The sequence below is a fragment of the Lissotriton vulgaris genome, chromosome 2_1, assembly GCF_964263255.1.
Source record: "Lissotriton vulgaris chromosome 2_1, aLisVul1.2, whole genome shotgun sequence".
Taxonomy (NCBI): domain Eukaryota; kingdom Metazoa; phylum Chordata; class Amphibia; order Caudata; family Salamandridae; genus Lissotriton; species Lissotriton vulgaris.
This window is the reverse complement of record NC_141687.1, coordinates 1,943,685,660-1,943,699,787: the sequence shown is the minus strand read 5'-3', so window position 1 is coordinate 1,943,699,787 and position 14,128 is coordinate 1,943,685,660.

Genomic DNA, 14,128 nt, shown 5'->3' with positions numbered 1-14,128 from the left:
TTCTATTTACATGTTTTTAATCATGAAAACGCAAAGAACTCATTTTACCGAGTAACACTTTTGAAACTCTCCAACGTATGTAGATAATAATACCTTATACGTGTTACGATCGAAATCGCAACCTTTACAGCTTCACAGTTTGTAACTTTTCCGAACACGTGCAGAAGTAAAACAGTTAAAACGTGAGCACGTGTAAACTGCAAAACATGCCATCTAAATAGGCGGACCCACAGCTTCCTTCCGTAGACTACTAAACAACCAAAAACTATATAAACCACACCTATTGTGCAATTAGTTTAGTTTTCGCAAGTTATTTCTGAGTCGCCAATCTATGTTACAGGTTCTGTTTTCTAGCATCAGATTCTCTTTTTGCATCAACAAACATATTCCGGAGTTGTAAGTTGTTTCAATATGCCATAGGCATAGTACTTAGTTATAATTTGTGGCTATTTGTCAATATTTAAACATTTATATGTAGAAAAAAATGTTATTGCATGTTTTTCGCTTTTTCTCTGTAACGTCAGCAGCTTATTTTTAGACACAGATAGATTATAACAAACATTGCTCCTTTTCTGGCTCCTTTCACCTTATATATAGTGACTTTTTATATTATAATATTGACACTGTACTTCACTTGAGAGGTATTGGTGACCCGTTGATGCAAACCTTAAACATTTACAATCAACGTCACCATCTTCCACTTGCTATTGTGATTTCCCCTAGAGATCACATACTGTTAATATGTATATTATAACATTAACAGTCTTGGTGATCTTGGTGGAAATCCTGATCCATCGTCACAAAGAGTAACGATAAGTAAGCATTGTTATTGGCTTGCGGTTTTCAGTCTATTTTCTCCTTTTGATCATGTGCTGTGAAAATATATACATATTACTATTCTCACCGTCATGATCTCAGAGGAGTTAATGACCCGTCACCACGAAGATCAAACTTTTTCACCTCCCGGAGAAAAGAAGTTCAGTAAATATTTACCGCTCTAAAGTATTTCATTATAGATGTTCTGTTAAATACATAACTTTATTTTCCTTTTCTTTTTACTGTAACAATGGTATCAATCGTTATATTATAATAGATTGTCCTATTGCTACAGAAGAGGAATGGGAGATTTTTCAGCGCCACCTATAATATAACTTTCAAATATTAAAAAGTACTCGATCAGATATTTTTTTCAAGAGACATATTTTAAGAAACAGCAGAACAAAAAAAATATAGCTATCATGCATACTTTGTTACTTTAAATATTTAATAACCCCTACATTTCTGAATGTTATTTTCTAATTTCTATTCTTATCTGCGGTTCATACTCACCTTCTCCCTAAAGAATATTTAGGGCCTGTACTTTATATTATAAGAGTACCATCCTATATATTCTTTAGTGAGTATGTGATTTATTAGCGGAACGGTCTGCAACCTCTAAGCACTACGACAGCATGTCCCTGAATTGTACAGAATACAAATTTGAAAAATACTAATGCATGCATTTCTATGTAATATGAAATCATTTGTATTTAACTGTTTTTTACTTATTCTCTTGATCTGAGATAATGTAGTGCGGGAGTGTTTGTTGTAGCACTTCTATTCTACTTTATCTAAAAGTAACTGATGCCCTCTTACATCATCAAGAATGTGGAGCAACACTTTTGCAAACTGTAGCACAAAAAAGAAGTATATTGCCATGCTTAACTGATATTTTATGAAATTCCATTTTTAATTGTCTCCCCTTTCATATATACAGCGACAGTTTCTGAAGGAAGTTTATTGGTATTTGCTTAATAAAAACTGTTTCAAACCTAGACTGATTTTTTTGCTGCGCCACCCCACCTCCCCATCAGGAAAGTAAACACCACATTATAAGTAAATAGTACTCCTAAGAAGTATGTCACCTACAAACTTGATTAAAAAAAACAGCGCAAGACACTGTCATTTTCCCGCCGTGATTTATACACCACATGGCAATTATATAAATGGCCCTTCAAACATATAAAAAAAATAGTTTACCTCATAATCCCTCTCCACCACCTTATGGGCACTGTACAGAGTTAATAGTGTTCCTATCCTGCCCTTTACTACTTTCTTTCCCCATACTCCTTTGGAAAATACATCACAATATCACTAACAACAGTGAACTGTTCCCACCCAATAAGGAGCAAACTTGTGCTCGGAACCCTTTAGCCAATAAAATGTCCAGGTTGTTCCACAGACGAGCAAGGAATGACTGCCAAACCTTCTACTTTTAATACTTCACAGCCAATGAACATTAAGCTTCGTAAAGTCCCGCTAGGAACACGTTACCCTAATACTCCCCGAACAGGAAGGAATCGCTTACAAAACTTTTCCACTGACTTCTTCTACGACTAACGGTTCCTATGAAAAAAATAAATATAAATCTCCAGCACAGTAACTATTTCAATTAGCAACATATTGTGGTAAACTTCTAACCTCTGTACTCCGTTATATTTACCCTGGATCCTCTACAAGACAGAAAGGAAAGCAAAATACCACATTTGCAACCCCCTTGCACATTTTGTTTAAATAAAAAGAAGCCCGGGGGGGTGAAGGCGGCCCCTGGAACTCCGGGGGGCCATGAACCCCCCGCATACATATAGGTAAAGACCCAGGGAGTAGTGATCCCCGCGCAGGGCATTATGAAAAAAAATTTGCCCCGGGATTTGGCCCCTCCGGGAGGCTAATTAACAATAAAGCAGGCTTCGTTTTTTTTTCTTTTTCACACAAAACGCGTATACCCGATTTGCATTGCGGCCGCTGGGGGTGTAGCGGGCCCAGTGAAGGAGGCCTGATTTGTACCGCATTGGGTTCGAGGTGGCGGGAGGCCCGGTCGGGTGTGCTGGCTCCCTGCTTTCTCTCATCCTGGATGACCCCGGTGGTGCAATCTGTTTGCTGCCCTGGGGGGGGCTGTAGTCACTGCCCCTGTGCCGACTTTGGTCCCCGGACATGCTGGGACCCACCTGATCCTATCGCTGCAGCGCTTTGAAGGCCGTAATGGATGTCTGCCCCCTTCTTTGACCGGCGCACCTCTTCAACTAGCACACTGGAATGTGACTCATGATTTCGTTATCGCTCTGGACTCTGAGAGCTACGCTTGCCTGCAGGACTTTGTTCTACCACCCTGCGCTGCTCTGCCTATCTACCAGTTCTGGTTCCACTGATGTTTCTCTGCCCTTTCCATTAACTACACCTGAGCCCTGGTCTGCGCATTCCCGCTGACACTCCTATCCGGCAGACCAGCGGTGGGCTGCCCTTGTGATCCTCTATCTCACTTCATTGGAAAAAGTGGAAAACTATACCAAAACACTCAATTAATCACTGCCAAATCTCTCCTTTTCCATCAAAAGGTTGCGACTACGTCCACATATACAAGAAGAGAGTTTAGTTATATGTAGAAAACATTTTTATTTCATCATGATATTTTGTTTCAAATTACTTTTATAAACATTTTTAGGTTTTTTAGTTTTTTTAGTTCATCATCCAGATATTAATAGTTCAGAAACATCATGTGCAGAAAAACATATACATATATACAACAGGTGGCAATGACCTAGGCACACTAAAAATCCTAATTAAGGATACTTTGGACAACTGATGTCGCCTTTCCCTTCACACTGTCTTTGTGTACTGTGATATTTGCCAAAGACAGAAAAAGTGGTCAAATCAATTCTGTCCACAGATTGTCCAAGCCAGGAAACATGTTAATAGAACTGTTTTTGCTTACATCAGAGATCATAACATGGGCTCTATGTGCAAAAACAGACTGCATTTTCACATGCATGGAATCTATAGAAGTGATGGAGTTCGCTTCACAGATGAAGGCAACAGGATGTTTCTGAGCAACCTGAAGCCATTCTATAGTCCAACACAGAAAAGTATATATTTTAATAACTATTTTTCTCAAAATCATTTTTCCGGAGTCTTAAATTCGCAAAGCAAAACCACAAACTCAAAGTAGAACAACACATTTTAGGTTTTTAACTCAAATTGTAAATCTATACATATTAAAATTAATATTTTTAACTCTAGTTTTAACTCTATACATGTTAAAATATTTTTCTAATTAGTTTTGTAAGTAAGTATGTGTGAATGTAAGTGTGTTCCTCAGTCTCTCAGTAGTCTTCAATAGGGTTCACAAATGTCTGAGTGGGTCTGTGAGAGGGTGTACCAGTGTTTAGGTGAAACTGTGAGTGGGTGCATCACTACCTAAGTGGATCAGAGAGTGGCTGTGCTAGTGTTTGTGTGGGTCTATGAATGGGTACTTTAGTGTCTGAATGTGTTTGTGAGTGAGAGCATCAGTGCCTGACTGGGTCTTTGAATGGGTACATCATTGTCTGTGTGGAACTTTGACTGGGCACATCAGTGTCTAAGTAGATCTGAGAGTGGATGCATCAGTGTCTGAGTGTGTATGTGAGTGGGGACTTCAGTGTCCAAGTGGGACTGTGAGTGGGTGCATCAGTGTCTCACCGAGTCTGTGAGTATATGCATCAGTGTTTGTGTGGGTCAGTGACTAGGCATGTTAGTGTCTGAGATGGTTTGTGACAGGGTGTGTCAGTGTCTGAATAAATCTGTGAGTGGTTGTATCAGTGTCTGAGTAGGTCTGTGAGGAGATGCATCACTGTCTAAGTGGGTCTGTGAGTGGGTATATCATTATCTGAGTTGGTATGTCAAAGGGTAAGCCAGTGTCTAAGTGTCTCTGTGAGTGGGTGGCTAAATCTCAGAGTGGTTCTCTGAATGGGTGCATCAGTCTCTGAGTGGGTTTGTGACTGGGCGTGTCAGTGTCTGAGTGATTCTCTCAGTGGACGTGTCAGTGTCTGAGTTGTTCAATGAGTGGGTGTGTTGGTGTCTGAGTTTGTCTCTTAGTAGTTACATCAGTGTCTGATTAGCTCTTTAATTGGCGGTGTCCAAGTGGGTCTGTGACTGAGTTGCTCTGTTAGTGGGTACATAAGTCTATTAATTGGTCTGTGAGTACATGTGTGACTGTGTAAGTATGGGAATCAATACTTTATTGAGAGAATTAATATTTAAATATTTTTTGTTTATTTATTTTTGGTAGAACCACTACTCCACTGCAATTTTACACGGCGGTCACGCTGAGTGCACAACGGGGCCATGACTCCGTTCACATGGACTTTCTGAACTCATTATAAATACTCTATTTAACTCTACAATACTATCCTGTGGTCAGGGTTCTCTTATCCTGACCCCATCAATTAATGTACTTGCTATCATCCATACCCCAGGACCGGCTTTTCTTAAAATGGCCGTCTTATTCTGTATGTTTGGTTCTCCATTGTGACGTTTCACAGAGAGCAGCGCTGAGTGCCATGATGGGCTGTCCACATTTAAAAACAATTATAGTTATAATTGGCTTTCTGAACTCATAATTAATCCACTAAACTGCCCTACAATCTGCCCCTTGGGTCAATATCCCCCTATCTCTACCCCGTCTATTAATTAATTCCTTCTATATATCCACCGTGACCGGCTCTGCTTCATGAAATGGTGGGGGCAACATTTTGCGCAGCTTGCAGCCAGCCGATCACAGCACTCCTTCTGTCGTGTGGCTTTGTGTAACTGTACTTTGGTGTTGTGAACAGTGCTCGCTCGAACCCGCGCGCATGAGCGCCCGCTCACCTCGGTGCCCCGGAGCGCGCACTGTTGTGTCTGTGGCGCGCACACATTCCGGAGAGCATTTCCTTTTCCTTCCCTACCCGGCCGCCCCTAACTGCCAAGGACGCTGAGCCTTATCTGTGGGCCTATGCTATTTCTGCCATCCTGGGATGCATGTTTAAAATAAAAAATGGAGGGGAACAGAATCTATCAAATTAAAGAAGTAGGGGCACGCCATGCCTTGCCGATCCTGCCCACTTCAACCACTGCATGTGTGGTGCTTTTAGGAAGCAAGCAGACTACTTTGAGGGTTAAGGATCATCTTTCTACTAGAATGGCTGAGCTAGAGTGCATGAGGTGAATCAACATGATTGGACAGAGTCACTAGAAAAAAAAATTTGTACTTGGAGTTGGAAAAGAAAGGGAATCTGATTGGACATAGTTTGTTTGGCAGTGAGAGGCGAAAACCCCGGCAGAGCTGTATTTTCATTCCATTGCTGAAAAATGTTTTATTCCCTTCTCTGTGCAGCATGCAGAGTATTCTAATGAAAGCTTTACTCTTAAGGTCCTGATTCACGTGCACTTGGAATTACCATTCCCATTCCCTGAAAACCTAATTTTTTATCCCTAAAATGATGTACCCTCAGCAGCAGTTACCGTGTGACAAAGCAGTAAGACTCCGGCTCCCCATCCTTGTGGAGGTGGTAGCTGAGGTCAGGGTTGGGTAACGACCTGAATCTCCCAAAGTCCATTTTCCAAGATTTTTTTTTGTCTTTTTGAGAGCAAGGTTCATTGACGTGAGACTAGTTAAACAACGCTGATTCGAAAAGTGTGGCAAAGCAGATTATTTAAAGTTAATCGCAGCGCTTATCATGAGCTGAAATTAACATGAAAACTTGAACAAATGCACACAATCACCCCGCAGCCCAGCTCTATTAAGAAAAAAAATGCAGCAACATAGCTGCTAAGGTTTCAAATTGCTATGTGGGATGGTTTCAAACCTACCTTAACACTATTCCCGTGGATATGTGTGTGAGAAAATGCACCGTCTTTTCACTTTTTTAAGCAAAAGTTTGGAGTGATATTTGGCGCTGCACCAACATGCGGGCCTGTTTATAGGCACTCATAGCCTTGGTAGCAGCGCACATAGATCTTACACTGCCGTACACAAAGGAAAAAAATTAGAGGGAACATTGGTTGTGAACCCTCCGCGTCCCTATATATGTATATTTGAATTTTGGTTAATTTTTCAAAAACAACTTAACAGATTACATAACAAAAAGGCACATCCCTAAACTTTATGTAATTCCGTTTAGCAGTTCAGGCTGTAGCCGTGTCTAAAGCTCCTTTGGGAATTAAAACAGGGAAAACATGATTTTAAGCATCCCCTGTTTCCCAGCTTGATGGATCACCCTGAAACATTTAAGACAACAGCTGACGTGAGTGTCATATCTGTCAAATTTTGAGAAGATTTGTCAAACGGTGGCAAAAAAAAAGAGATTCTTCTCCTTGAAACTAGCTCATAACTACAAATACCTACTGGTAGAATGTAGTTGAGGCTACCCTCATGGTCCCCAACAAAGTGGCCATCCCCTGGGGGATGGGGTCCCCAGGGCTGATATTAGCCTGAGGAAGGGGGATGATCGTGTCCTGCTCCCCATTTTTTTAAAACTATATAAAGGCTTGACCATGGGAAATGGGGTCCTTTGGGCTGAAATCGGCCTGAGGCCACACAGTTCCTTCTCCTTTTTTAAAACAATATGTAAAGAAGTGGCCTGGGGGAAGGGGTGCCCGGGGCTAAAAAAGGTCTGGGAAGGGGGCCGCTTGACCCCCTCCCTTTAAAGAAAACATTTTAAAAAAGGAATGGCCAGGCCCCCAGGATAAATATTGCCCAGGAAAGTGGGGCCACGCAACTCCACTTCCTTAATTTAAAAAAAAGTACCATATAGAAATAGATGGGTAAGGTCCCAGGGGCTGAAATCAGCTCAGGAGGGGGGCCACATGGTCCCGTCCCTTTTTATATAAAAAACATAAAAGAAGGGGTAGGCCTTGGGGATGGGGTAACCGGTGCCCCCGAAAAATTGTTCAGGGAGCGGGAAGCACTTGACCCCCTTCCTAAAAAATAGATATTGAAAAAAAGGCAAGGTACTCACGGAGGTACCGCCCACTTTCTCCACCAGTCCGCAAATGCACCTCCTGGTGTGCAGCTAGTTGGGGGCTGAAGTACCCTTGGCTGCTAAGGGTCCTTAGGGGCCAACAAGACCTCCTATTACCTCCAGTAAGCCCCACACAGTAAGATTGCTGAGAGGTGGTCGGAAGCCATGTCCCCTATCTCCACCACTTTGCAAACGTGCCTCTCGGCACACTGCTAGTGGGGGGATGAGGTCCCCTTACCTTCTGAGGACCTCAGGATAAAAGTGGAATTCTTCCCCAAGCAGCAATGCACCAGGAGGCACGTTTGCAGAATGGGGGGGAAAAGGGGGCGTGGCATCTGATGACATCTCAGAAATTCAGCTGTATGGGTCTTACTGGAGGTAACAGGAGGGGCAGTTGACCTCCAAGGACCCTTACGAACCAAAGGAATTTCATCTCCCAACTAGTAGTGCGCCAGGAGGAGTGTTTGCACTGTGGAGGAGAAAGGGGGCAAGGCTACCAAAAACCTCCCAGCAAACCTACTGTGTGAGACTTGCTGGAGGTAACAGGAGAGGGAATTGGCCCCTAAAGAGCCTCAATAGACATGGGGTCCTAATCCCCCTTAAGGCCTCACATATTATATCACACATGACATGGTCGATGACATCACTGATGACATCTCAAATTACATTAATGATGACATCACTGATGTCATTATCCAGTGACTGTGAGTGTTTTATTTAAAGTTTATGAGTGTTAAATGAATATACCAAAGATTATTGGTGAATCAGTAATTGTATGAGTTCCTGATTGGATGATTCAGTGGATGTATGACTAACTGTATAAGCGAGTGATTAGGTGTCTCAGAGAATGTATAGGTGAGTGACTGGTTGTGACAATGTCTGCATCTGTCTGTCAGTTGGTGTCGGAGTGGTTGTATGGTTGTGTGACTGGCTACATAAGTATCTGTATTGGTGAGTAATTGGTTATTTGAGTACCTCTATGGGTGTCTGAGTGTATGTGTGGGTGAGTGAGGGGGTTTGTGACTTTCTTATGGATGAGTGAGTGGGTGAGTCAGTGGCTGTATGGGTGAGCTATATTGTTTATGAATGAGATCGAGAATGAGGTGATATTGTCCCCGTCTAACCCCTTTCATTCAGGAATCAGCATGTGGAATAGATACATTGACGACATCTTCATGATTTGGAAGTGTGAAGTCAATGATCTACGCCACTTCCTGCACTGGATGGATAATAACTGCTGTGGCCTGCATTTTACTTTGACATCCAGCAAATCCTCTATTGATTTTTTGGATCTCACTATTTTTCACCAGGATGGAGTTCTACTTACCCGTCTATTTAGAAAACCTACAGAGCGCAATACATTGCTTGATTATTCCAGTAATCATCCAAGAGCTCTACGTGACTCATTACCTTTTTCCCAGTTCTTAAGAATCAGGAGAAATTGTTCCTGCAGGCAGGACTACTTCAAAGAAAGTGCCATTCTAGCAGATAAACTCAGAAATAGGGGTTACCCTAGGAGAATTGTGAAAAACGCACTCAAGAGAGCATGGTACAGACCTAGGGAAACCTTGCTTACACCTACCCCAAAGACACCACAAGATAGACTTGCATGTGTCACGACTTTTTCCCCAGTGTCTAATAAAATGAGGAAAATGGTACTTCACCACTGGCCTATCATCAATGCAGGCGCACTGGAAATTGAACGTCCTTTATTCGCTTTTAAAAAAAGTAGAAATCTGAAGGACCATTTAGTCCGGGCAGCACTACCAAGTCCCAATCAATCTTCAACACTTGAAGCTGTATGGGGTCTACCCCCCGTTGTTGGACATGTGAAATGTGGCAATTGCAGTGTGTGTGACATGACCATTGAAGGAAAGACAAGAGTATTTAACAACATTACCTTTACAAGTTCTTCCCTTTCTAACTGTAACACCTGTAATGTTATATATATGGTTCTATGTCCTTGTAATAAAATGTATGTAGGCCAAACATCACAGAAGATAAAAACAAGGATCTGCCAACACAAGAGTCGGATTTGTTGCCAAACTCCTAATTCCCCACTGGTGGAACATTTTACCAATGCTAAACATAAGGAGGATGAGTTGCGTTGGACTATCTTAAAGACATTAAAGCTTCCACCGAGAGGAGGAAGCATGAGCCAGCTTCTCAACAAAGAGGAACTGAAATGTATCATACTTCTGGATACGATACAGAATGGGTTGAATCGCACTGAAGATTGGGCAGGACTTCTTTAAACGCACGTGAGGGCTTTTTCATAGACTGTTTCAACACAGACCAAAAGCCTTCTTACAGCAATCGCTAATCATGACAACTGAGGACTGATTTTCTAATATTGTATATATGCTGGTCCAGAATTGTTTTAAAGATGTTTTCAAATAATGTATACATGCTGGCCGGAATTTGGTCTAAGTAATTCCAAATTAGTGCACTTCTTTATAGCTTGTATAGGTTTCCATACTGTCAAAAGCACTAAATGCAGGCACTGAGTCCACTGCTCTCAATTCAGGATTTACATAAATAACACCTCTCTAAGATGGCCGCCATTAGGACACATATCCCCACTCCCCTTTCCCTGCGCACATATAAGCACCATGACGACCGGTAATCACTTCCGGACTTCCGCATAATCGGCACGGTGCCATTGAGCACGCCGAGTGAATTCTGCTCCGATTTCGAGCAAGGTAGCAACGACTGTATTTTAAGGTAAGGGCTAACCAGGTGGCTCCCCCCGCCTCCGCTCACAGGCAGTCACAGATATGAGGTGATTAGAACCTCGCTGTTGTTGTTTTTTCAGATCTTGAGTCATTTCGAGCGCAATTTCCTAGGTTGCGGATCCCGATGTAATTTCCATCGTGAAGAATCACCCCGAACGCGTGGCAATAATTAGTCCACCAATTTACAATTACGAGGTAATGGAATAATTTTCTTGTTGCAAACTGCCTGCCCTGCCCACCACCTGGCTAAACTATAACTGCCCCCCTTTTTCCTTTTAGACGTCCGTCCTTCATTCACTGAATCTCACCTTCTGCCGTCTTTTTGGAGTAACTTACTCTGGAAGGTTAGCTTGCTGCTCGCTATTATACTATCACAGTAGGCACTAAGTGAGTCCTGCGATTTAGTCACAAGCAAGACTTGCATGCACAACCAACGCCCACACCATGTGCCGGATCGATATCGACACAATAGCTATAGTCACGATATCGTTGAGAGTCACCACGGGCAATCGACCAGTTCGGCGCCTAAACCTGCGGGCACTTGATTAGGAGAAAGTGTAACAGCATGTATGTGACGGCTATAAGAATGCGTGCACAATCTACCGCCTAGCACCCTGGCATGCCACAGTCACGATACCGTTGACAGTTGACGCTCACGATACCGATGACAGTCACCTCACCTCGAGCAATCGATCGTTTCGGCCTCTAAAACCTATGTGCACTTGATTAGAAGGAATTGAAACATCACAAATATGACGGTTATGAGAATGTGTGCACAATCTACCACGCAGCACCTTGGCATGTCATGGAAGGTTGAAAATGTATATTCCTGTATATAATTACCTGATATAGTGTTGTATCTAAACAAGAACCTTCTTTTTCTTCTTATTTTTCCCGCTTTGAACAGGCTCTGACAAAAGTACAAACAGGCATTCTATTATTAAGTCCTGATGATGATCCCAGTTCACTAGGAGCCAGGGATCGAAACGTCGTCGACATTTTAACAATTCTGTAATCTCTTCCAATTTTGTCAATAACGTTACAGTAATTGTTGTCTGAACTTGCTTTACAAATTGTATTAATGCTGCAAGAGACAGTTGGCTCCCACTTTGCTTTTTTGCCTGGTATTCTTTATATTTTTTCTTGCTTTCCTATTTTCTCTCACTCCTGAACCCTGTTCTAGTGTGCTCTGGATAGGTACAGCCTTGTACCCTATCAGCTTCTGAATTGGACCCCTCTGGTGGTCTTTACCTATTTTGATGTATATACTTTGATTAAAAAGATTCAGGCCCGGCTGGGTACTGAATAAACCTTTTGATATAGTACTGATTCGAGTCTATATTCCATTGTATTGTTTTGAATTTGCTAATCCTAAGGACCGTTGTTCTCCTTAATAAATGTATGGGTGAGCTGCCACTTACACACACTCATTCACCCACACACAAATAATGCACTCATTTACTCACTCATAGAACATATCATACGCTGTTTATCTTACCAGTAGAGATATTCATGCACTCACTGATATAGCAACTCAGATACTCCCTTACTGATACAGCCACTCACACACCCTGTCACTAACTCATACAACTAGTCACACTCACTTACTGACTCATAGAACCACTCATACACCCACTCTTTGACCCATGCAGCTACTCATGCATCCAGTTTGCTCACCTATATGACATATGCCAGTAATTCATTAATATAAGAACTCACACACCCAGTCACTCATACATGGCCTCACACACTGTCATGCCTTTACATCACTCATGCAGTCACTCACTTACTCATACAGCTACTTTTTCAGTCATCCATGCAACCATTCACACATTTTCTCACTGATTAGAGCAGTGCTCATGTACCCATTCACTCACCTAGGTAGGCTCTCATGTACCCACTGATACACCCATACACCACTGATGCATCCACTCACTCCCCCATATAACACTGATGTGCCCACTCAGTCACCCATACACCACTCACACTCCCTAACATCCTTTCACTAACCTATATAGCTACTTCCTACCCTACTCACTCATCAATTGCACCAGACACCCACTAACTTTCCCATGCAGCACGCATGCACCCAATTATGTGCCCATACATCCACTAAGACACCTGCTTACACCTATACTCTACTCACTCACCCATACAGCCAGTGACACACTGACTCACTTACTAATACAGGTTATAGCTAGGGGTGGGTGGAATTTGCGAAATCCACTTTCGCAAACTATCGCGAAAATGTTCAAAATCTCTGCAAACATGCAGAAATATCATGAAGACGCAGAAGTTTTTTCCCCGCCCGTTCGCAATATTTTCTGCGTGATTGCAGCTTGCTAACTTACCCATGTGGTTGCTCAAGGTGCGCACCCATCTTGTTTTCAATGGTCCCGCCCGCCAACGATGCTTACTTCCTGTTCCGGGTCGCGCAATGCATGCTCACGCCTGTTGGCGGTACCTATTTCCTGTTCGGGAACGCTTTTACTTGTTTGCGCCACTTTTTGCATGCTCTGGGAGAAAATATCGCGCAAACTTGGGCACGTGGTCACAATGGGCGAGGCCATCTTGTTTTTCACTCTATTGCATTGTTCTGGGGCCTGATTTTCCATCCTCCCTTTATCTTTCCAATCCTTTGTTTCCAGCCACTTTTTTATCTTTTTTATTTATTATCTCTCTAACTATTTTCCTGCTTCATTAATTTTGGTTTTTGTCCACTTTTTTTGTGTTTTTTAGCTACTTTTTCACTCTTTTTCTATTGCCTGCTATTTTCATTTCCTTTACTTACTTTTTTATTTGTAATACCTTTTCTTTCCCGCCCGTCTCACTCTCCCCAGAACCATGTCGAAGGGTAGGGCTCGCCGCAGCCAGAGCCGCGACCGCCTTCCTTGCGGAAGGCGGCACCCACAAGGGCTGCAGGCACGGGCCTTGATTGGGGATATGGAGTTGTCTGCACTAAATTTCTTTGTGCAGCGCCACCTCCCCTCAACCCTGGCAGCAGGTTGCAGGCTTGGGTCCGGGTACGGGCTCTGGGAGCGTCAACAGCGGTGGGGTCTGGCACACCCAGGCGCAGTTGACGCACCGGTGGTGCAACATCCTGGACCGTGAGCAGGACCTGCTGGACCTGCTAGGAGTGGAGGTCCCGGGTCTTGGTGAGGTCTTGGTAATTATTACTACTTTGCGTCTGTTCTTCTGGTCTGTGTTATATATTGCGAATATTTTTTTTTCTTCCAACCAGCTAGAATGTTGCTGCTTACATTCCAGGTTAATTACGTTTAAAAGTCATCTGTGATTGTTATGTCACAGGTGCTCCTCTGCGCTACTACTAATCTTACTTGTTTGCAATTTTGCGTTTGCGCTCCCTTAGCTTGATTATATAAGATTTTTTTTTGGAGAAATTAAGTTACGTAATGCTATACTGACTCTAGTCCTTACTTTGTCCTGTCACTAAGAGATAGGGGTGGATTGATACCTAGGTTTAGTTACTTTGTATGAGTTCGTAATTTTTTAATGATATGCATGATGCCCCCTCAGTTACGTCACGTGCTGCTAATACCCCAGTCTTTAATAGAACATTTTCTAGTTTGTTCAATG